Genomic DNA, 22335 nt, shown 5'->3' on the forward strand with positions numbered 1-22335 from the left:
TCCTAGTTAGTTCTTGAAGCCTCCGGGCATAAAGTATTTCTTCCATGGCTGACTTCACTGTATTTTTGTAAACTATGACACAATGTGCCTTTTGAGATAAACAAAGGATTTATGTGGTCCCTCAGTTAATAATCTGTTGATAGATCTTCAGGAGATTAGCAGAGAGTTCCCAGCATTGCTGCTGGTTTCTCAAGAAGGCTTCTGGCATCTTCATACTTACGAAGTTTGCAAGGGAGAATCAGTGCTGATTTTTATGAATTTAGACAGATTGTGAGTGGGTGGGCAGGAAGGGATGTGCCAATGTTTGTCTCTTGTGGCCCTTCCTTGCATACCCAGGGAATTGCTAATTGCCGCTGTGGGATGGTAGGTGAATTTCCTCCAGACCAGGCTGGGTTCTGGTGATTTTTGGTGGAGGGATCACTTGGCCATGAAACTGGGGTCACTGTGGGTGGACAGGTAGTTGTGAGTTCCTGCATTTTTCAGGGGGCTGGATTAGATGATCCTGGAAATCCCTTCCAGCTCTTTGATTATATGAGTTGGTAGTTTGCACTAGCATAGGTGACTCCTGACCCATTATGGTTTCTGTGGTTGACACAACACTGTGGGCAAGTGGAGTTCAGCAGGGAGCTGGAAAAATGTTGTGAATGGCCCTGTGGCCATGCAACCTAACCAGTTCCCGTCCTTCTAACATTGTTAGTTCTTACAATGTGATTGTTTATAAGGCTTTGTTTCTCAGTAGGGCTGTATATTGGCCACCTCAGGCCTTCTCCCTCCCGTGTGCAGCGGGATGCCCCTGTACTCCTAAGTGGCAATTCTGGGGTCAGTTGGCTGGCCTGGCATTTTGCTTAATATTGTGATAATAAAGTAATCCTGATCTCATTCAGGGTTTTGCAGTACTTAACTGTATTTGCTCATAACTAATATGTTAATGTAAGACATGGAACCTAATCTTCCTTTTGAGTAAATTCAGTGCCGTCAAATTAATTATAATTTTTTAAAAAGAATTCTAATAAATTCCTTTGAGAATGGTGGACCCGATGACCATAATCAAAATGTCACAATTCACAAAGCTAAACCACCTAATGATCTCTAATTTCTATTGTGAAAGAGTTATATACTAACTGACAACATTAGGTGGGCAAGAATACTTGTGGGTACTTGTGGATTGTAAGCTAAACATGAGCAGGCAGTGTGATGCAGCGGTAAAAAAGGCAAATGCCATTTTGGGCTATCAACAGGGGCATCACATTAAAATCACAAGATGTCATAGTCCCATTGTATACAGCACTGGTCAGACCACACCTGGAGTACTGTGTGCAGTTCTGGAGGCCTCACTTCAAGAAGGACGTAGATAAAATTGAAAGGGTACAGAGGAATGCGACGAGGATGATCTGGGGCCAAGGGACCAAGCCCTATGAAGGTATGTTGAGGGACTTGGGAATGTTCAGCCTGGAGAAAAGGAGGTTGAGAGGGGACATGATAGCCCTCTTTAAGTATTTGAAAGGTTGTCACTTGGAGGAGGGCAGGATGCTGTTTCTGTTGGCTGCAGAGGAGAGGACACGCAGTAATGGGTTTAAACTTCAAGTACAATGATATAGGCTAGATATCAGGAAAAAAATTTTCACAGTCAGAGTAGTTCAGCAGTGGAATAGGCTGCCTAAGGAGGTGGTGAGCTCCTCCTCACTGGCAGTCTTCAAGCAAAGGTTGGATACACACTTTTCTTGGATGCTTTAGGATGCTTTGGGCTGATCCTGCGTTGAGCAGGGGGTTGGACTAGATGGCCTGTATGACCCCTTCTAACTCTATCATTCTGTGATTCTGTGAATAGAAGGAGAATGTAAAGATCAAGAGTTTATTATAAGAGCCCCCCCTTCCCCCCAACATCACCATGGAGCATTCTCTCATACCATAACTGTTTCATGTAATTAAGAAAATTCTTTGGCTTCACTTTAAAACAATGCGTCCGCTATTTTTCTGCACTTTCTGTATCATATACTGCCTTTATTGGTTGCTAAATATGTGTAAACCTGCATGTCCTGTGAGATGGATCTTGCGTGAAATTGAGCCTGTATTTAGGGATTATTGATTACGATGTGAAATCAGTATTTTCTTACATTCTAACTTCAGGTTGTGTGTATTTTTTTTTGTTTCTGTTTTGGCGTTAATAAAATGCTTAATTAGAATGCATTCAACATTTCAGAATGTATCAGACAAATGTAATTGAGCGTTTGCTTCAGAGTAGTCATCCCCAAATAGTTATGTAAGGATACATAACTACATTCAGTCAAGTGTTAGCTTGGCCAAAGCCAGCTGTTCAGCCTGCAGTTCTGGCACAAAGCAAGTAACAATCTAACAGTTACTGGATGTTGCTGAAAATAGTTTAGCACTGGGCCAGGCTGTCTGCTGCGAATTTCAATAACCTCTAAAATAATCCTGCACGAAGGGAAGGGGGAAGGATAACTGAGGGCATCATAGCAGACTTCAGATAGACCACTTTAGAAGACCACTAGAAAAATGGCAGAAGGGCTGTTTATGTAGTCTGGATGGAAAGTTAGAAGCAATTATGTCAAGGGACTGAACTGCAGAACTACCAAGAATCCATTTCCCGACTGAGAATGGGATGCAGTTACGTTCTTGGAATTTTTATTTCTAGAGGGAATGCTGCTTTTCTTGTGTGCTTTGATGCAGTTTACTCTTGAAATCAGACTTTATCCTTTAGCACCGTAATCCAACCTCTGCCTTGCCTTGGGTGGGTGGGTGACTTCTAGAGCTGCTAGGAGCAAAGTGGGAGCATGACTGTCTGTAGGCCTTCTCATTTCTTTTTCCTTTTCGTCTGATCCTGACGTATCCTTCCTACACCAAGCGATTCCCTGTTGCCATGGACTGAATGGAATAGAACCACATCTATGCTGAAATTATGCTCCGCTGCCACCAACCGGCTACTGGTCCCTGGCCCAAAAGAAGTTTGCCTGGCCTCGACCAGGGCCAGAGCATTCTCTGTCCTGGCCCCCGCTTGGTGGAATGAGCTCCCAGAGGAGATCAGGGCCCTGACGGGACTAAAACAGTTCCGCAGGGCCTGCAAAAGGACATTTGGCTGAGGCCAGACCAACCAACCAACATCTGCAGAGCCCCTGCCCCTCCCCCCAGAAACCCACTAAGACTCCTGGACCTGTTTGAGTTACCACTGTTTGTTATAATGTTATACTGTTATGCTATACTGTTACCTGGTTATACCAGTTAATAATATGAATGTTATTATGTGTATGGTTTTATGTATAGTTTCAGTTATATGTAAACCGCTCTGAGCCTTCGGGGAGGGCGGTATAAAAATACGAATAAATAAAATAAATAAATAGAAATACCTTCCCCTGTCATTATAATTAGAGGACTTATGGATGCTGCACAGATAATTCTAATTCTAACTCTTACAGAAAGGTAGTGAGCTCCTGTCTGGCCTTTTGTGGAAGGAAGTGGAGTACTTCTGTGAATCTTCCCTTCTTGCCAGAAACAGTAATTGGAGTTAAGAATTTAATCACATGTTGCCTGATGGGTGCATGAAAGAGCTTATCAAATCAAAGTTGCTATGCCACCTGAGTGTTCAGAATCTAAACTGTGGGGTTTTGTGAGTGCATCAGCATCTTGGCATCATTAAGACTGTCAAACAGATTTCAAATTTTGAGCAAAAACTTTGTGTTTCATCTTCCAAAATGGAACCAATCTAAGAAGAAGATTGTGAATCCTCTCAGTAGCTGCAAAATATTTCTGATTTCCTTGTGTAGCTTGAATAGTGTATATATTATCTGTAAAACAGATTAATATTCATCATTGTGCAAGTGTTATGAAAACATGGTAGCTGGTAGCAGTTTATGGCTACCACTGTAAGCAACAGAGAAAGGAAGGTATAGGAAGGGAGACAAAAAGGGCTTGTTAGTAAGTTTGGGACCAACTGGACACTCAAATCAAGTTTTCAGACAGGGTAAAACCAGACTGGAACATCCTGGGTTCTGTGCTTGTGTGAATTTCCTTTGGAGGCAGAAAGCTGAACTTCCTTTTCCATACATAAAGGCATGTAGAACCTTATGTCCCCACTGTCCTTGTGAATACTGAGATCCAGCTGTTAACAGTCACAGATTAGTTTCAGTGTTTGCCGCTTTGTCTTCACTGGATTCCTGCTCTTGTGTTCCACTGTCTTCTGGGAAAGTAAGACTATCATTAGCATGTGGGATGAGGTGCTATAGCCCGGTCTCATCAGATCTTGGACGCTAAGCAGGGTTGGTACTTAGGTGGGAGACTATCAAGGGAGGCATTGATGAGGAAATCAGTGACAAACCATCTCTGCTTCTCATCTTGAAAGCCCCTTGCAAGGGTTGCCATAAGTTGGTTGTGACTTGATGACACATCTTTAACGAAGGTAATATTTTGTTTGTGCGCAGATGACACACACTACCAGACTGGCCCTCTTTGGGGGATCAAAGATTCTCATTGGGAGCATACCGTCACTTTGGTTGAGGCCAGTGCCAGCGCTAGGAACAGCATGGCCCCTCTTCAGGCTCAGTTGTATCTACACAGTTGTATCTGTTCAGGGGTGGGAAGCTAGGCCGCCAATCTTTTGTCTTTGTATGTAACGGGCTGTAGAGCCCTGGGTGTAATGGGTTTTATATGTGGATTTTATGGGGGGTTTTTGTTGTAAGCTGCTGTGAGTCTTTGGAAAGGGGTGGGATATAAGTCTAATTAATAATAGTAATAATAATGATGAGGTTGATGAGGATGCCTAACCCAACAGTGCTCTCATTTATATGTTCAAGTTGGTGTAGCTGTTTATTCTGGTCTCAGCTTCCAGCTACAGCAATATACCTTCTATCTGTTGAAAGCATCTGTAAGTCTTCCTCAATATTCGTTTGGCAAGATGGGACAGGGTCAGGAATCCTCAGAATTGAACTCTAGGCTGCATCATTGCCAGTCTTTTTTGTGCAAAGTGAATATTTGACATTGCAGCAAGAGAGAGACTTCATAAAGTTGATGAGACATGTGTAATGTTTGCAGTATCCCATAGACAAACACCATGCTTAACGGAGTTGGTTTGCTGAGGAAGCATTCCTCCCCACTGTAGCCTCTCTCTGTTGAGTGGTATAGCCGAAAAGATTACAGGAGATGATGTTCAAGTAGCCACTACCTCTTGGAGAGCCCATTCAAGCGCTATGCATGAGTATTATGCATAGAAATAAAAGGTGGTTGAGAGGGGACATGATAGCCCTCTTTAAGTATTTGAAAGGTTGTCACTTGGAGAAGGGCAGGATGCTGTTCCCATTGGCTGCAGAGGAAGTTCAGCAGTGGAATAGGCTGCCTAAGGAGGTGGTGAACTCCCCCTCACTGGCAGTCTTCAAGCAAAGGTTGGATACCTCACTGGCAGTCTTCAAGCAAAGGTTGGATACCCACTTTTCTTGGATGCTTTAGGATGCTCTGGGCTGATCCTACGTTGAGCAGGGGGTTGGACTAGATGGCCTGTAAGGCCCCTTTCAACTCTATGTTTCTATGATTATCTATTTTAATACCTTGTCTCCTACCTTTTCATCCCCTTCCCCTTTTGTCCGCACAGAAAGACCTGCCAGGCCGGGAGAGAGTAAGCGGACCAACGTCAGTCTTTGTGGCTGAGCATAAGACTTGAATCTGAGTCTTCTCATAACCAGTTCAAAGCACTAATCACTACACCACTTTGGCATGCACACACCAGTAAGCCTGTGATTTATTCCTCTGTTTTGTTTTTATCCAACGTTTTAGACCTGTTAGCTGTTAATAAAGGTCTGCCTTGTGGTTGGTTTTCTGGGTTTTATTGGCATTTTATTGGTGTTTTATTGGAGTAACTTTGCATAGGATTTCGGTGTTTTGTTTCTGGTATTATGAGGAGAATCAGTGAGTTCTGTGGGACACAGAAGCCTCCACCTCAAACATTGGTGATATTGTTTAGTCACCTGATTTGTGAGATTTCAGCAAGTATTTGCATCTGTAAAAACTAGAAATTTGCTGTCAAACAAAATGCATACTCTGATTCTTGGGAAGCTGAATGCTGTACCTAGCACCACATTCCATGCGCTTTCTGCTATTTTGTGCTATCTTCACAAGCATGAACTGTTTTAAAAACATTTACTCATAAACACATGGAACTGCATTATACTGAATCAGACTGTTGGCCCATTTAAGTCAGTATTGTCTTGCCATTTCACATCAGCTACTGGAGGTGATGCTAGGAATTGAACCTGGAGACTTCTGTATGCCAGGCAGTTGCTCTACCACTGAGACACAGTCCCTCCCCTTTAAGTCTTTTTGTTCCAGAAGATGTTCTACTTCCCAGCAATCTTCCTTTAGAAAACATTTTAGTGGGGCTACCAGATAGACTTCTAGGTGATCAACTGTATGGCACCTAAGTGATGAATTGATCAAATTTAAATATATATTTCTTTGTCTTGAAGACTCAGGGCTTTTTATTTTGACAGGAAAAGGCTAGTAAACAAGATATAATTTACAATATCAAATACAATACCAAAATTGTCAAAGGAAAGTCATGTTTTGGTTTCATAAACTTTTCTCAGCAGAGCCTTGCACTGGAAGAGAGATAGATCTTTTGAGTATCCTGGGTCATTGCAGTTCTTAGGCCTTCTAGTTAGTTATGGGGCAAATTGGAGTGCACATATTAATTGTACCATTTTTAAAAATCAGCTATAAAAGTTGTAGTATTTGAGGCCTGACTTTGATAAATAACAGTGCATTTGGGTAGGGTGTGTGTGTTTGACTGTTACAGATATTTTAAAACAGTATTATGATCGTTATTGTTGCTATCCTGCCCAAAGTAGCTTTGCTGCTGCATGCATGCATTATTTCATGCCCTTTCTTGGTGTGATTGTAAATAGTTGCACTTTCTTTGTCTTAAAACGGAACCATGACTTTTAAAAGAATCCCTGATTATCAGCCCAGTTCTTTCCACATTTTTAATTTAAAATTTTATTTGAACTATGTAGCTATATAGACTATTTCCCTGGGGGAGAGGACATAGTTGGAAAAGGCGAGTCAGTCTCATGATCAATCCTCTTATATATTGGGGAAAATGTCTTCCCAGCTTTCATCTTGAAAGCATCAAAGCAACTTAAAACAGAAAAATGCTGGAACCATAGAGAATGGTTATTAAACTTGGATCCAGTAAAAATACATGCACACACCCTTGACAATGATAAGGAGCCTTTTGAAACACGATACGCCTTGCATCTTTCTTTACAAATCCTAGAGTTCTTGACTCTAGCTTATATTGAATCAGACCACTGGCCTATCAAGGTCAATATTGTCTACTCTGACTGGCAATAGCTCTTTAGAGTCTCAGAAATCTTTCACATCACCTGTTACCTGATACTTTTAAGTGGAGATGCCAGGGATTGCTCTTGTGACTTTCTGCATGCAAAGTAGATGCTCTACCACTAAACCACAGCCTCTCCCTTACATAACAAGCTACTATGGCACATTGCTACAGGAGGGAATCATAGAATATCATGGTTACCATCCTTGGTCTGTAAACTGATTGTATCATTTTGAGCAATGGTACTTGGAGCAGAACCTTGCTTTTATATAAGAGATGGAAACATTCAGAAGGAAAGAGACAACCCAATCCGACTGTAGTCTGAGTAAGAATTCAGGACTTCGCAGATCATAATACGTGTATATCGCAATGGTCTTGGCAGCTAATAAGCAAATGGTGCAGGGTATAGAAAAGGTTGAACTTGCTGCTATCCTGCTATTCTCATAAGCAGGCAGATAACAGCATTCAACCCTGGATGTACTTTTAGAGCATTGTTAAAAGGGAAGTCCATAGAGTGTTTTGTAGCGGTCAGTGTTTTTTAATTAAAACTTTTCAAAATAGGGCATAAATATGCATTTCATATTCCCAACTACGGAAAGAAACCAAGAGGCATTATAACAACTCATAAAATACATAAGGAAACACTTTCTCTTTTTTCTTATTGTTCCACAATACCCAGTACTCAAATTTATCTGAACATTTAAAATTATTTATCTGGGCCCTTTGATAGTATGCTCATTTATTTAATAATGCAACATTCCATATACGGTGGAACCATTTACCCTCCAGAGGAAGTTGTAAATTTTTCCATTTGGCTGCATTTGCCAATTTAGTAGCTGTAAGCAAGCCCAATACTTAGTTCTACATCTGAAAGGGCAATGTGCCATTTCAAATAACCTAACAGAATAACTTTTTGGATAAAGAGGTATATTACAACTCAACATTTCATTAACAAAGTGAATTCCCAATTTCCAAAAAGAGTACATTTTTGAACATGGCCCCAAATTATGTTTTTAAAAAACCTACCATAGATTAGCTTTGCCATATGTAGTGGCTATGAGATACCATTAAAGCAATTTTTTTCATTGAAACTCATAGAAATAAGTTCCATTCCTCTAAATGAGTATTGACCTGTCATTCCCTATTCCATTTACTAATGTAAGTTTAAAGAAGCAGTTTCTTCAGCTATCATTTTGAGGGAACAAAGAGAGCTGGGAGAAGCACCACTGATCAAGCCAGGTAGGTGGTACCAATATATGTGGAAAGGGAAAAATAGGAGCCATCACTCTAAATACTGCTGTGAGAGCCACTAAAGGGGAAGGCGAGAGGCGTAGTCACTGTTGCCATGTAAGCCAAGCAGGTGGAAGAGGCAGCCCTACAGGCAAAGGACAGGTGGGGGTACTTTCTACAAGTAGAATGACACAAAATATGTTTTAAAAATTACAAAAATTAGAAAAAGCAATATCTGGCAGTGAAGTGTTGTGAGACTGTGTTGTGGCACCTTGGTGGCCCTTTGGGGATTGCTAGGATCCCAGACTTCCATTAATGGGGGATAAAGAGAGAGTCAGGGAAAGGATAGGGGAAGTGAACAGGAAAAAGGGCAAATCATTGAGTAAGATTTGAGAGGAAAACAGATAAAAGTAAATAAGTGGGCAGGAAGAGGCTGCAGATACTGCAAGGGAGGGGTACTGCAAGCAAGAGGGTGAGGGGAAATGGCATCATGAGGAATGCCCCTACTAGTTTTTGCATGCCCCCCTCTAGTAGGGAACTAATTATCAATGGTAATTCTTGCCACTGCAGTGGTAATTCTTGCCATCGCTTTCACTTGGAACTCTAGAAACCAGACAGAAGATCCAAGAGCTTCCTGATGCTTCTGTACCCTCTAGTTGACCCTCTAGTTGTCAGGGCTGTCTCACTGTTTCCACATCAGATGGCATGACACTGGTTTGGGTTTCTGCATGAATCTATCCAATCATTATGGTCATTTTCAGGGGATGCCTTCCTCATCTGAGGCTGCATGGACACAACACAGGAAAGGACCCTTTGAGTTGCAGTATCAAAACTGTGGAATTTTTAAAAATTAACTGAAATGTTTTTTTAAAAAAGGTTTTTGTTACCATGCATTAAAAAAAGAATTTTGGCAAGGTCAGGATGGTAAAAAAAAACTCTTCAGCTGTGAAGCATCCTGCCTACTCATGCTGTGCACCTGACCTCTCATGTTAATACACAGGTGTTACCATCTATGTCTGTATCCTGGTTTCTCTGACTGATTGTATCTTCTGTATCTCAAAGAAAATGAGTCCAAAACCATGCTCATACAGCTCTGTGAACAAAGCTGTGCATGCAGTCCTATTAATGACCCCATTATATCCAGGTCTTGGTGGGTAAGAACCATCAGGGATCAACATATTGCCTAGTGTGACTGCAGAAAAAGTTTGACTGCTCTCGGATAACTTTTTGACTACTGTCTCCTCCTTTTTGCTTGTCTCCCTGCAAGTTCACTCTGCTTGGAATATCACTGCAAGCAGGTCTCCAGGCAGAGGATGTTTTTTATATTCCACATAGAGTCACTAAGAAAAGGCCAACCATAAATCAGACTTGATTGTGTTTTATATCCCTGTCTTATATGGCAGCAATTAAGATGTGGTTAATCTTTCAGCATCTCCATTGAGTCTGACAAGAATAGTCAATTCAAAGTGGCCATATCCTTCCATGCAGGACCGAGGAATTTCTTCTCTGTGTCCCTTTTGGTGGTGGTTGCCTCTCATTCTTCCCCACACCTGGTGCAAGTTCTACTCAAGGCTGATGGTATTCACTTACTTGAGATGCAACAATTAGTCCTCCTCAGATGGTTCAGGTATTGTATTCTTCTAACACTCAAGTCAAGACCACTCTAGTGTCATGTGTGTGAGATGTCTGTCTGTCTGTCTATCTGTAAAAAACTCTTTCCTTCCTAATTTCAATTTGTGCCATAGTGTGGAGGCAGGGGAATCAAAGGGTGAATTCTGGGCCTTAGTATTTAGCTACGAAGCATCAGCTTACTAAACTTTTCCTTGGGCTTTTATTTTTCTCCTTTGGCTATACAGTTATCCTAATATCAAATACTGAAATGAAAAGTACTTTTCTTGTAGGAGTACATCACTGTGAATTTAAGCAGATCATGAGAGGGAGGGCAGGAAGGGATGAGCCAGTACTTGGCTCTTGTGGTCCTTTTCCGTGTGCCCATGGCAGTGCCGTTCACCACTTTGGCCTCTAGAAGGAATGTCCTTCCAGGCTAGATTGGTCCCGGGACTCTGAAGCTTTTTCCCTTTCTCTGTGTATAAAGCAAGGGTCACTGTGTGTGTATGTTGGGGGAGTAGTGATGTGTTTCCTGCATTGTGCAGGGGATGGACTAGATGATCCTTGAGGACTCCTTCCAGTTCTACATTTTTGTAGGACAAGTACCTCTTCTGCGGCTTCCAAATCAGGGTTAGCATGAAGCGAGAGTTAGATTTTTTAGGTATGCACACTTGCCAAGCTGTGGGTGGCCTTGTACAAGTCATGGTTTCTCATTCAAATTGGGACAGGGTGTTGTGGTTTGATGATACAAGAATTGCCTGCTAAAAAGTAAAATTATCACCAATATATAAAATGTAGGTTCCAATAACACAACCAGTGCAAATGATGTTCTCAGCATTAATGACTTGTTAGTGGAAGTGGGAACACATAATCACCCTTCCTGTCTGGTGCACTGGATCACGCTCTTGGTTTCAGTGAGCATCAGTTTTCACAGTGAGGGTTTTTTTTTTGTATACATTACAAATGAGGCTTGAATAGTCCGAAAAATCTGTCCTCCTTGATACCTGGTGCTAATCCAGACCCACTTGGGACTGTTGAAATGTCAGGTGGTAGTTCAGACTGGGAAAAATTGGGGGTTAGATTTCTCTGGTGATCCTATTTAAATAACTTCCCCAAAACCTGATAGCTGCATGAAGGTTCCTTGCATGGGCTTAGAGGCCAGACCCAAACATGTGTATTTGCATGCTGCTGTAACAGGCTGAGTTTCATTGAATAGAATCATAGAATCATAGAATCATAGAGTTGGAAGGGGCCATACAGGCCATCTAGTCCAACCCCCTGCTCAACGCAGGATCAGCCCAAAGCATCCAAGAAAAATGTGTATTGCTTGAAGACTGCCAGTGAGGGGGAGCTCACCACCTCCTTAGGCAGCCTATTCCACTGCTGAACTACTCTGACTGTGAAAAAAAGTTTTTCCTGATATCTAGCCTATATCGTTGTACTTGTAGTTTAAACCCATTACTGGGCGTCCTTTGCAGCCAATGGGAACAGCATTCTGCCCTCCTCCAAGTGACAACCTTTCAAATACTTAAAGAGGGCTATCATATCCCCTCTCAACCTCCTTTTCTCCAGGCTGAACATTCCCAAGTCCCTCAACCTATCTTCATAGGGCTTGGTCCCTTGGCCCCAGATCATCCTCGTCGCTCTCCTCTGTACCCTATCAATTTTATCTACGTCCTTCTTGAAGTGAGGCCTCCAGAACTGCACACAGTACTCCAGGTGTGGTCAGTGCCGTATACAATGGGACTATGACATCTTGTGATTTTGATGTGATGCCCCTGTTGATACAGCCCAAAATGGCATTTGCCTTTTTTACCGCTGCATCATACTGCCTGCTCATGTTTAGCTTACAATCCACAAGTACCCCAAGGTCTCGTTCACACACAGTGTTACCTAGAAGCGTATCCCCCAGCCAGTAGGCATGCTTTTCATTTTTCTGACCCAGATGCAGAACTTTACACTTATCTTTATTAAACTGCATCTTGTTCTCATTTGCCCATTTTCCCATTGTGTTCCATTGGGGCTTTTTGGACACGATCCCAATGTGTATGATGGCATGGAAGATTCATAACTTCTTGTGATCACACTATCATAGGTAGATGCTGCTGGAACTGGGCAATGGCTGGGCATTTTCTGGCTATTGCCACTCATCAGGATGACATGAGGCAGGTACTGCAAACTGGTTATGGAATTAAATTAGGTAGCACTTTTCATTAAATATGGACATAATGATAGAAGTTTAAATGTCCCTCCCTGTGTTTAACAAGCTTGATGGTTAAAAAAAGGGAAGGAAAGGTCTACCTAGGTTGTGCTTAGCTTCTTCTTCCCCGGCTGTAAATGCACATGCGCGTGCACACACACACTTCTGACTGAATCTTTGCCTTTCTATTCTGCTGAACCTGATTTTTCTTTCAAAAGTGATCAGACTACACTGGTGAAATTGTTAAAATGCAGTCTCCTTTCCTTGAGTCAGTCCTTTGGACGATCTAATCTTTTTTGAAGCCTCTTGTTGTTTGATAGCCACTTCAAAAGATTCTAAAGATATTCCCTGGCTCAAGAGGGGTTGTGATAATCACTATACTTCAAAGACATTTTTCCTTGAAGAGGGAAGAGTCCTGTGTGACTCAGTGTCATTGGGTCTAATGGCCCAAGTTTCCATAGTAATGCTGCTGACTGTCTCATCCAGTTTAAGACAGTCTGAACTTTGCTTTCCAAGAAAGACCTGTTAGGTCTGCATAGCTTAAGGCCCCTTGGGACTGTGGCCGTCCCTCTCCTGGTATATTTGTAGCCTCCTGGTGGGAACTGTAAATGCTGCTGTCTTATCCACATCTTTAAGAGAAAGCCCAGGGCCACCCAGGTCCTTCAGGATTGGGCTTGGGAGAATCACAGTGTCTGGCAGAGATTGAGACTTTCAAAGAACTGATGAGCCAGCCAATGCCTTGTATGCTGTAGAGAAAGGAGTAGAAATTAGGTTGTGGCAGGGGCGGGAGCAAAACAGAGAGACTGAAATGAAAAGTGCTGGAACGGAAAGAGTGGAGGGGGGGGGGAGGGAGGAAACTGAGAGATGAAAAGATCCAGAAGAGGTAAAAGAGAGCAACAGATACTGACAGAGAATGGAAAGCACTGTGTGCTGCAGAGAAATTAGGGAGAACTGATGTAGGTATAGGGTTGCCAGCTGCATATTCAGGAATACCTGGAGACTTTAGGGGTGGAACTGGGAGTAGGTGTGAATTGGCTAGATATCAGGAAAAAAATTTTTCACAGTCAGAGTAGTTCAGCAGTGGAATAGGCTGCCTAAGGAGGTGGTGATCTCCCCCTCACTGGCAGTCTTCAAGCAAAGGTTGGATGCACACTTTTCTTGGATGCTTTAGGATGTTTTGGGCTGATCCTGCGTTGAGCAGGGGGTTGGACTAGATGGCCTGTATGGCCCCTTCCAACTCTATGATTCTATGATTCTATGAATTGGGGAGGGGAGGGATTTCAGTGGGGTATAATGCCATAGAGTCCACCCTCCAAAGCAGCCATTTTCTCCGGGGGAACTGACCTTTTTCACCTGGAGATCACTTGTAATTCCTGGAGGCTGGCACACCTATGCAGGTATATAGAAAGAAAAAGGGGGGGGTTGCAGATACCTGTTGTGCTCCAGAGAGTGTACATTGTGGGCACATAGATTTTTTTTAGGTGAGATAATAGGTTAACAATGAAACAGTTAATTGCAATGAAAAACATTACTTATAGTTACAGTAACAATGTAGCCTCCTTAATATCTTTTTCAGAGAGGCTTGTATTGTGCACTATTTAGTGAATCTATTAAAAGACGCTTGCTCCTGGGGAGGAAAGCTATGGCAAATCTAGACAGCATCCTAAAAAGCAGAGACATCACCCTGCCAACAAAAGTGCGTTTAGTCAAGGCTATGGTATTCCCAGTTGCAATGTATGGCTGTGAAAGTTGGACCATAAGGAAGGCCGAGCGTCAAAGAATTGAGGCTTTTCAACTCTGGTGCTGGAGAAGACTCTTGCGAGTCCCTTGGACTGCAAGGCGAACAAACCGGTCAGTCCTAGAGGAGATCAGCCCTGACTGCTTCTTAGAAGGCCAGATCCTGAAGATGAAACTCAAATACTTTGGCCACCTCATGAGAAGGAAGGACTCCCTGGAGAAGAGCCTAATGCTGGGAGCGATTGAGGGCAAAAGAAGAAGGGGATGACAGAGAATGAGGTGGCTGGATGGAGACACTGAAGCAGTAGGTGCAAACTTAAATGGACTCCGGGGAATGGTAGAGGACAGGAAGGCCTGGAGGATCATTGTCCATGGGGTCGCGATGGGTCGGACACGACTTCACACCTAACAACAACAAAGTGAATATGTAGCTTATATCTCTTTAACATTTGTTGACATAGTAAAAGGCCCTTTTGTAAAGGTGATTCTACATATATAAAGTTGATAAGTATACAATGCTGTTTTACTTCTTTTTTGTTTGCTAAAGTGCATTATGCTTTCCGGACTGAAGATTTCATACTTCTAAATTGTTTTTTTACTTCCCCCCAAGTGCTCAGTAAGCCTGCCAACCACAAATCCTCAACAAGTAGCCTGAATCGTGTTATCTTGATACGGAGATGGTAGGTTGGGAAACCACGTGAATTACTGTGGTCGTGTACAAAAAAAAAATCCCAGAGCTTTGACAAATATGTGAGAGCGGCTTTGTATTATGGCTGGATATGCTTTATCCCAGGGGTAGTCAAAGTGCGGCCCTCCAGATGTCCATGGACTACAATTCCCATGAGCCCCTGCCAGCGAATGCTGGCAGGGGCTCATGGGTATTGTAGTCCATGGACATCTGGAGGGCCGCACTTTGACTACCCCTGCTTTATCCTATGGCCAAGAAAACCAAGATGGATTTTTATAGTGTGTCTAGATCAGCCTTTCTCAGCTTTTTGTATAATCGAGAAACCCTTGAAACATTCTTCTGGCTTTGAGAAACCCCAGAAGTGGTGCAATCATGCAGAATATAATTGGGAAGCATAGCTGTGTACACACCCACCTGGAGTCACTCCCCTTCCCACCCCTCCAGGCCCATCATTGGCTGTTTTTTTTTTCTTGTGGGCGGTCAACATGATTGTTAGTTTTTGATTCAACAAGCTAAGTCTTTTCACAGGTAGGAAACCGTTTGACCTTGCCATGAGAAAGCTTTCCCCAAGGCACAATGAAGAGACCAGAAGGCAGTAAATACATATATTTTTAAGGGGTTAGAGAAAGCCTGGCCTAGCTCCTTGACAAATAGCCACATTCTCTAAACTGTGACTTTGGACACAGCTGAACAAGGGTTTTTTTCAGTATTTCACATGATAGTGACCAACTTCCAAGATGGACTCCATACCAGTGGTTGCACCTACAACTACGGTTGCTAAATTCATGCCAGGCAGGTCCCCCATTCCCTGCTCCTGTTTCCTGCTGCTGCTCAAAATGTGGAAAATGCTTTAAAAGGCCCTAAGGAAATGGCATGATGTCACTTCCAGGGGCAAACCGAAAATGGTATCAGCTTTTTTCTAGGAATCACCAGCAACGCTATGGTTTCTGGTGATCCTGAAAGAATCATAAAATCACTTCTACATTTCTTTTGGAAATTCTGTCACTGACAGCACCCAAGTACAGGGGCGTAAATTACAGCGGGTAGCAGGGATCAAGCCCCCCTCCCCCAAATTTCCCAGGAATTTCCCAATGCTACCCACTCTGGCTGCCAGCCAGCATCATGAAACTGCTTAGGCTTAAATTGTGATAATACTGCTGAGATTTTAATCATTTTAGTAGTTTTATTGTGCTTCTGATATTATGTCGTAATTTTTTATTCAAACCACCTTATGTATTTGAGAATAGTATGAAGATAGAATAAAATAATCTAAACAAGATGCTGTCTTGATTCCAGAATTCAGCCTTTAATTTTGTCTGTGTCACTTTTGTCTTTAAGGATGAAATCTGGATTTCATTAGGCATTTTGTAGATGGAAAATAGTTGCAGTTTTGAAAAACAAAAGCCGGCCTTACATAGTAGAGTTCAGGAGGCGAAGATGTTCTTTCCATGTTTGTCTTCATAAGCATAAATTAACTACATTCTTTTCTAACCCCCAGAGGCTTCATGTGTGTTCACCTCTTCGAAACATGCCTCTGCTTGCTGCCTCCTGCCAGCAAAAGTTCACCCTTCTTCTCTAATCCAAATCTTCATCAAGAGCGTGTCGCTTTTTGGCTCTGACTTGATGTGTAACTGTTGTTGGCAGAAGTGCAAACAAAAGGACATCGGTATGCATATGAACCTCAGTAATAAAACGCCAGGACCTGAGGCCAACCTGAGTACTGGGGAAGCAAGGCTGGGTGAACATGGAGTAGGAAGGTGCTTCTGCTAATGGGTTCCCCATATGGTCACATAAGAACTGATGAGCCCAGTTTGACTGCCTCTGCTCTTTGGGCCATCAGGTTATTCCCACAACCTTCAAACTACTGTAGTCTGCTTTAGTGACATGAGTTGCTCCTTTTGGTTTTGAGAGTACATCTCTTGGCCGATGAGTCTCTTGTGGCACAGGGTGGTAAGGCAGCCGACATGCTGTCTGAAGCTCTGCCCATGAGGCTGGGAGTTTGATCCCAGCAGCCGGCTCAAGGTTGACTCAGCCTTCCATCCTTCCGAGCTTGCTGGGGGGTAAAATGGTAATGACTGGGGAAGGCACTGGCAAACCACCCTGTATTGAGTCTGCCATGAAAACGTAGAGGGCGTCACCCCAAGGGTCAGACATGACTTGGTGCTTACACAAGGGATACCTTTACCTTTACCTCTTGGCCAGTGAGCCTTGAACAAATCCCACACGTGAGACTTGTGGGATACCCAGCAGGAATGTGACCCACTAAACTCTGGCCAAAGGAGGAAATTATAGCCAGACAAGTGAAGAAGCGTCTTAGAAATAACTAGCCTGAGTAGCTCATGTGCTTCTCTGTGAATCCCTGTAGCGCTTTCGGATTAGACTTCCTCGCTGGGATCCAGCTGCTGTGTCCCTGCTTGTTTCACCTATTCTTCAATCCAATTTGCCTTTTGTCAAGGTTGAAAGAAGCCTGTTGTGTTCATCCTCCCGCCTCCAGCCCCGAAAGAGAGCTTTTATGCCCCTTTGGTAAAGAAGGAAGTCTCTTAATGGTTGGTCTTGTATCCCTTGTTGGGGACTTTTGCTATGAAGCACATTTCCACCTGAGCAAAAGCCTCGGGGCCCCATCTGGGTGACAATTAAGTCTGATTACCTAAGCTGTGGCACAGATAAAAATAACAAGCCAAGCGTGTTGTGGAGAGGGAGTGCAAACCCAGGGTACTATCTTCATTGTTTTCTCTTGTCACTTAATTGAACCCCGAGGTCTCCTGCGCTCTGTGGGAAGTAAGAAACTTTCATCACTAGCTTATAATTATTTCTGTTTTGAAACCTCACACGAGGCATTTGGAATTAAAATAATAAGGGCAGTGAGATATTGATCCCTTGGCAGGGAGGGGGGCTTGCACAGGGTGGACTGCTGCTGCTAAGCTAGCTTTGTTTGTGAAGTGCCATAGAGACACGGAGGACTCCCCGTGCTAATGAGAATAATAACAGTCATCATCACTGGGTAGCTGTAGAATTATGCTGAGCAAAGGTTAAAAGAAAGCCTAATAGTCTGAAGCACAAAATGTAGACCTTGGAAGGTGGAAGGAAATCAGATCCACCAAGCTCAAAGCAGCCCTTGTAAGAACCTCGCCTATCTCTTTGCTCATAATATCAGTGATAGTGGCCACTTACACACAGCAGGATGCAGAAAGAAAGATTTGCTTGGCACTTTAATTTTGAAATAATGGGCAGTGCTTTGGCAGATCACAGTGGTGATATAGCTCCAAGCGCTGGCCCCAGAAACTAGGTTGGACTGCTCTCTAGATTCTGAATACCAATTACTGCTAACCAGGTGGGGAGGAGTGAAACCATATTGGTAGCTAGTCAGCTTACAGCATCAGTTTGTGTAGTAAGGAGTATTTGCCTTGCACCCATATCCTGATCAGAAATCCAGAGAAAGAGCTGATCACTAAATTTCTCCCTATACGGGCAGATGCTAACGAAACTTAACTTCTAACATGGCTGTATACATTTCTTCCCGGATTGTATTTTTATCATGCCCATCTTCCTAGGACCTCAGGGCAATGTAGCAGATTCTCTAGTCTGCCATTTTATTCTCACAACACCCCTTTTTGGTTGGGTTCTTTTATTCTTACTTACTTCATTTATACCCCATATTTCTCCCCAGTGGGAATCCAAAGCAACTTACGGTATTCTTTTATCCTTAATTTTACCTTCACAACAACCCTGTGAGATAGGTTAGGTTAAGAGTGTGTGACTGGCCCATGATCCCCCTGCAAGCTTCCATAGCACATTGGGATTTAAACCTGTGTCTCTCAGATCCTACTCTGATACTCTAACCCAAGGGTAGTCAAACTGCGGCCCTCCAGATGTCCATGGACTACAATTCCCAGGAGCCCCTGCCAGCAAATGCTGGCATGGACATCTGGAGGGCCGCAGTTTGACTACCCCTGCTCTAACCTCTCTGCCATGCTGAGAGAGAATGGTTGGCCCAAGGTCACATAGTGAGCTGTGTGGCAGAAGTCTTGCACCCGCATATCCTTTCGTGTGATGCTGTACTGTAATGCAGGTAAATATGTCTCAAATTTAGCTGCAGTGTAGTGGTGTGTTGACTTCACCTGCCATCACATCTGTCCTAGAGATCAGCCAGCACATGCACTATTGCACCTGCATGCAAAGCCTGCTTAGTTGGAGGGCTGGAGCTGCAAGCTGGGCAGAAGATCAGGAAGCAGGCGGAGTTGGCAGCTCAAAAGCCTTCCCTTCCCTCTTCCTGTTTCTCCATAGCATTTCTTGCAAGCATGTGGTATGCTGCAGATTTGAGTGATGATCTGCATGCGTTCTGGGTTTCCTCTTATTTTTCTATAGCAGTTTTCAACAGGGCTTGGTGGTTGAGGACACAGAACAAATTGTATGGGGGAGGGCAGGATAAATGATGTGAAGGAAAACCCCAAACAACCCAAATCTCCACCTCCAAAATATTCTAGAGCAGTGGTCCCCAACCTTTTTATCACCGGGGACCAGTCAATGCTTGACAATTTTACTGAGGCCCGGGGGGGTAGTCTTTTGCCAAGGGACGTTGCTGTTGCCACCTGAGCCAAGGCTCCTCTTGCTTACCCGCCGGTGCCCCTGACTTTCCGCCACCCATTGGGGGGCGCTGCCAGCAGCAGCTGCGCAGTGCCACGCCGAGGGGGAGCCCCAGCCATGGTGGCCGCTGGAGAGCACCAAAGGTGAGCCGGCAGCAGAGTGGCAGGGCAGCAGCCGGGGAGGAGGACGAGGAGGAGCCGCGGCCCAGTACCGACTGATCCACGGACTGGTACTGGTCTCCGGACCGGGGGCTGGGGACCACTGCTCATGTATGCCTTTGTTACTTCTGGGCTAGGAGCTGAGGTCCAAGCCCTAGTTTACATTGATGCTTCCTCCTTTAAAGTCTCTCAGGAAGCCCTTGCTGGGAAGGTCTGAGAACTCCCACACATGACATTCAAGGGATCCTTGGCTCAGCACCTAGTTTTAAAAGGCAAGGGTGTTAGATATTAATTACTCTACCTTGTTTGAATGTTCTGGGACTGAAGGCTAGAGATTCTGGATTGATTCCAAGTAAGTCCTTTAAGTGCTGATTCTACCATCTGAGCTACAAAGCCTGGGTGACTTTCCAGGATGTGGTCTCCAGGCAGGGACATTGAAAGTTTCCAGGTGTTTGCGTTTTTTTTAAGGCAATGCAGAAGGGAATCTGACATTTTGATGCAGCATCATTAATGCCTTCCACATAATCTATGGGCTCCAGAAATGTTTCTTTCCAATTAAGAGGCCTTATTAGTGAGGGTGACTATAATTACTGAAAGTGCAATGATGCAATAAAGCTCAACCTTACTTTTCCATCTGGGAAGACCTTGTTGACTTACATCTTCTAGTCTCTGGGTGCCTTGTCACATGATGTTAAATTGGTATTTGCATTTTCTAGGTATGTAATTCAGAGGTAACATCTAAGCTGGTTTGATTGTGCACTTGATCCTCCACTTTCTATCCTTCCACAAAAATATGTACACAAATAGTATGAAGAAAGCTCAGTGGTATTCATGGTCTGTATTGTTGTCTCACTTTGCATATTTTAATGGAATGGGTTTGAAGAAGAGTCTCAAACAGTCATGTTCCCTTCATTTTCCCACAACAGATATCCTGTGAGGTAGGTGGGGCTGAAAGAGTTCTGAGAGAGACTGCTCTGTGGGAAGGTGCTCTGACAAGACAGTGACTAGTCCAGAGTCACCCAGCTGGCTGTGTGTGGAAGAGTGGGGAATCAAACCCGACTCCCCAGATTAGAAGCCACCACTCTTAATCACTAAACCAAGCTGGCTTGTGGAATGTGATGACATCACAATTTGCCCTCCATTGATATCTAGTATGAGATTCAGTGGCTGCCAGTGCTAAGAGAACACTTCAAGACAGAGGTGACCTGTCTGGCTTGAATACTTACAAGCTGTACCTACTGCTATGTAGATACTGGTAGTCTGGGGTATACTACATTGAATTTCTCTAGGTATTGAGGCTAATAGTAATAGATATATGCTCCATGAGTTTGTCCAATCTCTTTTTTAAACCATTGCTGCATCTTGTATGTGAATTCCTTAATTTAGTTTTTTGATGTGGGAACATCTATAGGCGTGACTCCTGGGACAGAAATGGCCACGGATGTGACATCAGTGGTCCCATCCCAGGGACCATGCCACTATGAGCAGCGGCTGCAGTGGTGGCAGTGATTCCCACTGGCGGGAACAGCTGCTACACTGGCGGGAACAGCTGCTATGATGGCAGCAGTGGCAACGGTGATGGTGGCAGCAATGGCGGTGGCTGCCTGGACTCAGCAGATGCAGGAGCAGGGATTGGGGGTGTGGCCGGCGGACTGGGCAAGAGGTCCAGCGGTGGGAATGCTGTGAAGCACCACGGAGCAGTTAGCCCGGCACAGATGAGGTGAAGAGAAGTAAGGGCACCTGAAGTCCTCTCTGCCACCACCGCCCACTGGACCTCGACACCCACCCCAGCGTGGCTTGACTCATGGTGAGCCAGCAGCTCCCCCGATCCCCTCCAGGCATTTCCAGGGCAGAGGGAGGGAGGGCCAAAGAAGCCTGCAGACTGGATGGAGCTACGGGCCCCGCCTGGCCATAAACGCCAGGCCAGCCCAGGTCAGCAGCCAGGCAGAAGCCACCCCTTGGGCCACCACTGAGCAGGAGACCCAGGATGGGTAGCAGGACACCCCTCTCAAGTGTGCTGGCAGGGGCACAGTCATCAGGTTGTGGCAGTTTATGTGTTCCCACATAATCTGAGACAATCTGATTCTCGCACATTTTTTTAAAAGCCAAGATTATAAAATGGCAGCCTTTTTCTTCTCTAGTGATGCCATTTTTGAGATGTTTACTTAAAATTCAAATGCTTGGGGTTGGGGAAATATAGGAGCAGGCTGGATCCTTACAAATAATATATAAATGAAACAAGGCTTCTATAGCAAATGCAAAGTTGCAAGATCATACAAGGACCTGCCTAATATTTTACAGAGAGAGGTGGTGCAAGCCTCTTTATTGAGTTAATCACTGATGATTAATATGTGTGATCTTTTGATCTCCATAGTGAGGTTCTTCAAGCCAAAACAAACAGGAGTCTTAGGACACTCTAAAGACTAACAGTATTTTGTTTCAGCATAAGCTTTTGTGTTTTTGATCTTGCTTCAAGGAGGAGTGGACAAGGAAGGCTCCCTGTTGTGTAAACACACACGCTCAAGTTGACCTGGGGCTGCTCAGCCGTGTTCCCTGTTAAACACTACAGTATTCCAGGTGGTGGCAGTAATTACTGAAGTGGGGCTGGAACTAATGATTGCCAGATTTGTGCATAGGCCCCTCTAATGTATGCATACATATTCAAACTGGACTCTACTTATTCCATCAGACAGAAGAGCTCCTTTGAGGGACTTTAAGCTCACAGGCTAACAATCCTGGGATCCAGCACTGTTGTTACTGCTCCCGTGTAATATACCTTTAATGAGTG

At 43.9% G+C, this 22335-nt stretch overlaps 1 protein-coding gene across 8 annotated transcripts in view; it reads left to right on the top strand.

Moving 5' to 3' along the window:
• Positions 1-22335, top strand: part of NCOA1 (nuclear receptor coactivator 1) — a 321680-nt gene that overhangs the window by 146069 nt on the left and 153276 nt on the right. The window contains exon 3 of one of the 8 annotated variants that reach the window (XM_077331659.1): positions 5597-5730. The exons of 6 other annotated variants lie outside the window; for them this stretch is intronic. The gene's annotated coding sequence lies outside the window, so the exon portion shown is untranslated. The remainder of the gene's footprint in view (positions 1-5596; positions 5731-22335) is intronic. One more of the 8 variants, XM_077331668.1, reaches the window with a different exon arrangement.

Source organism: Paroedura picta, chromosome 1, assembly GCF_049243985.1.
Source record: "Paroedura picta isolate Pp20150507F chromosome 1, Ppicta_v3.0, whole genome shotgun sequence".
NCBI classification, from domain to species: domain Eukaryota; kingdom Metazoa; phylum Chordata; class Lepidosauria; order Squamata; family Gekkonidae; genus Paroedura; species Paroedura picta.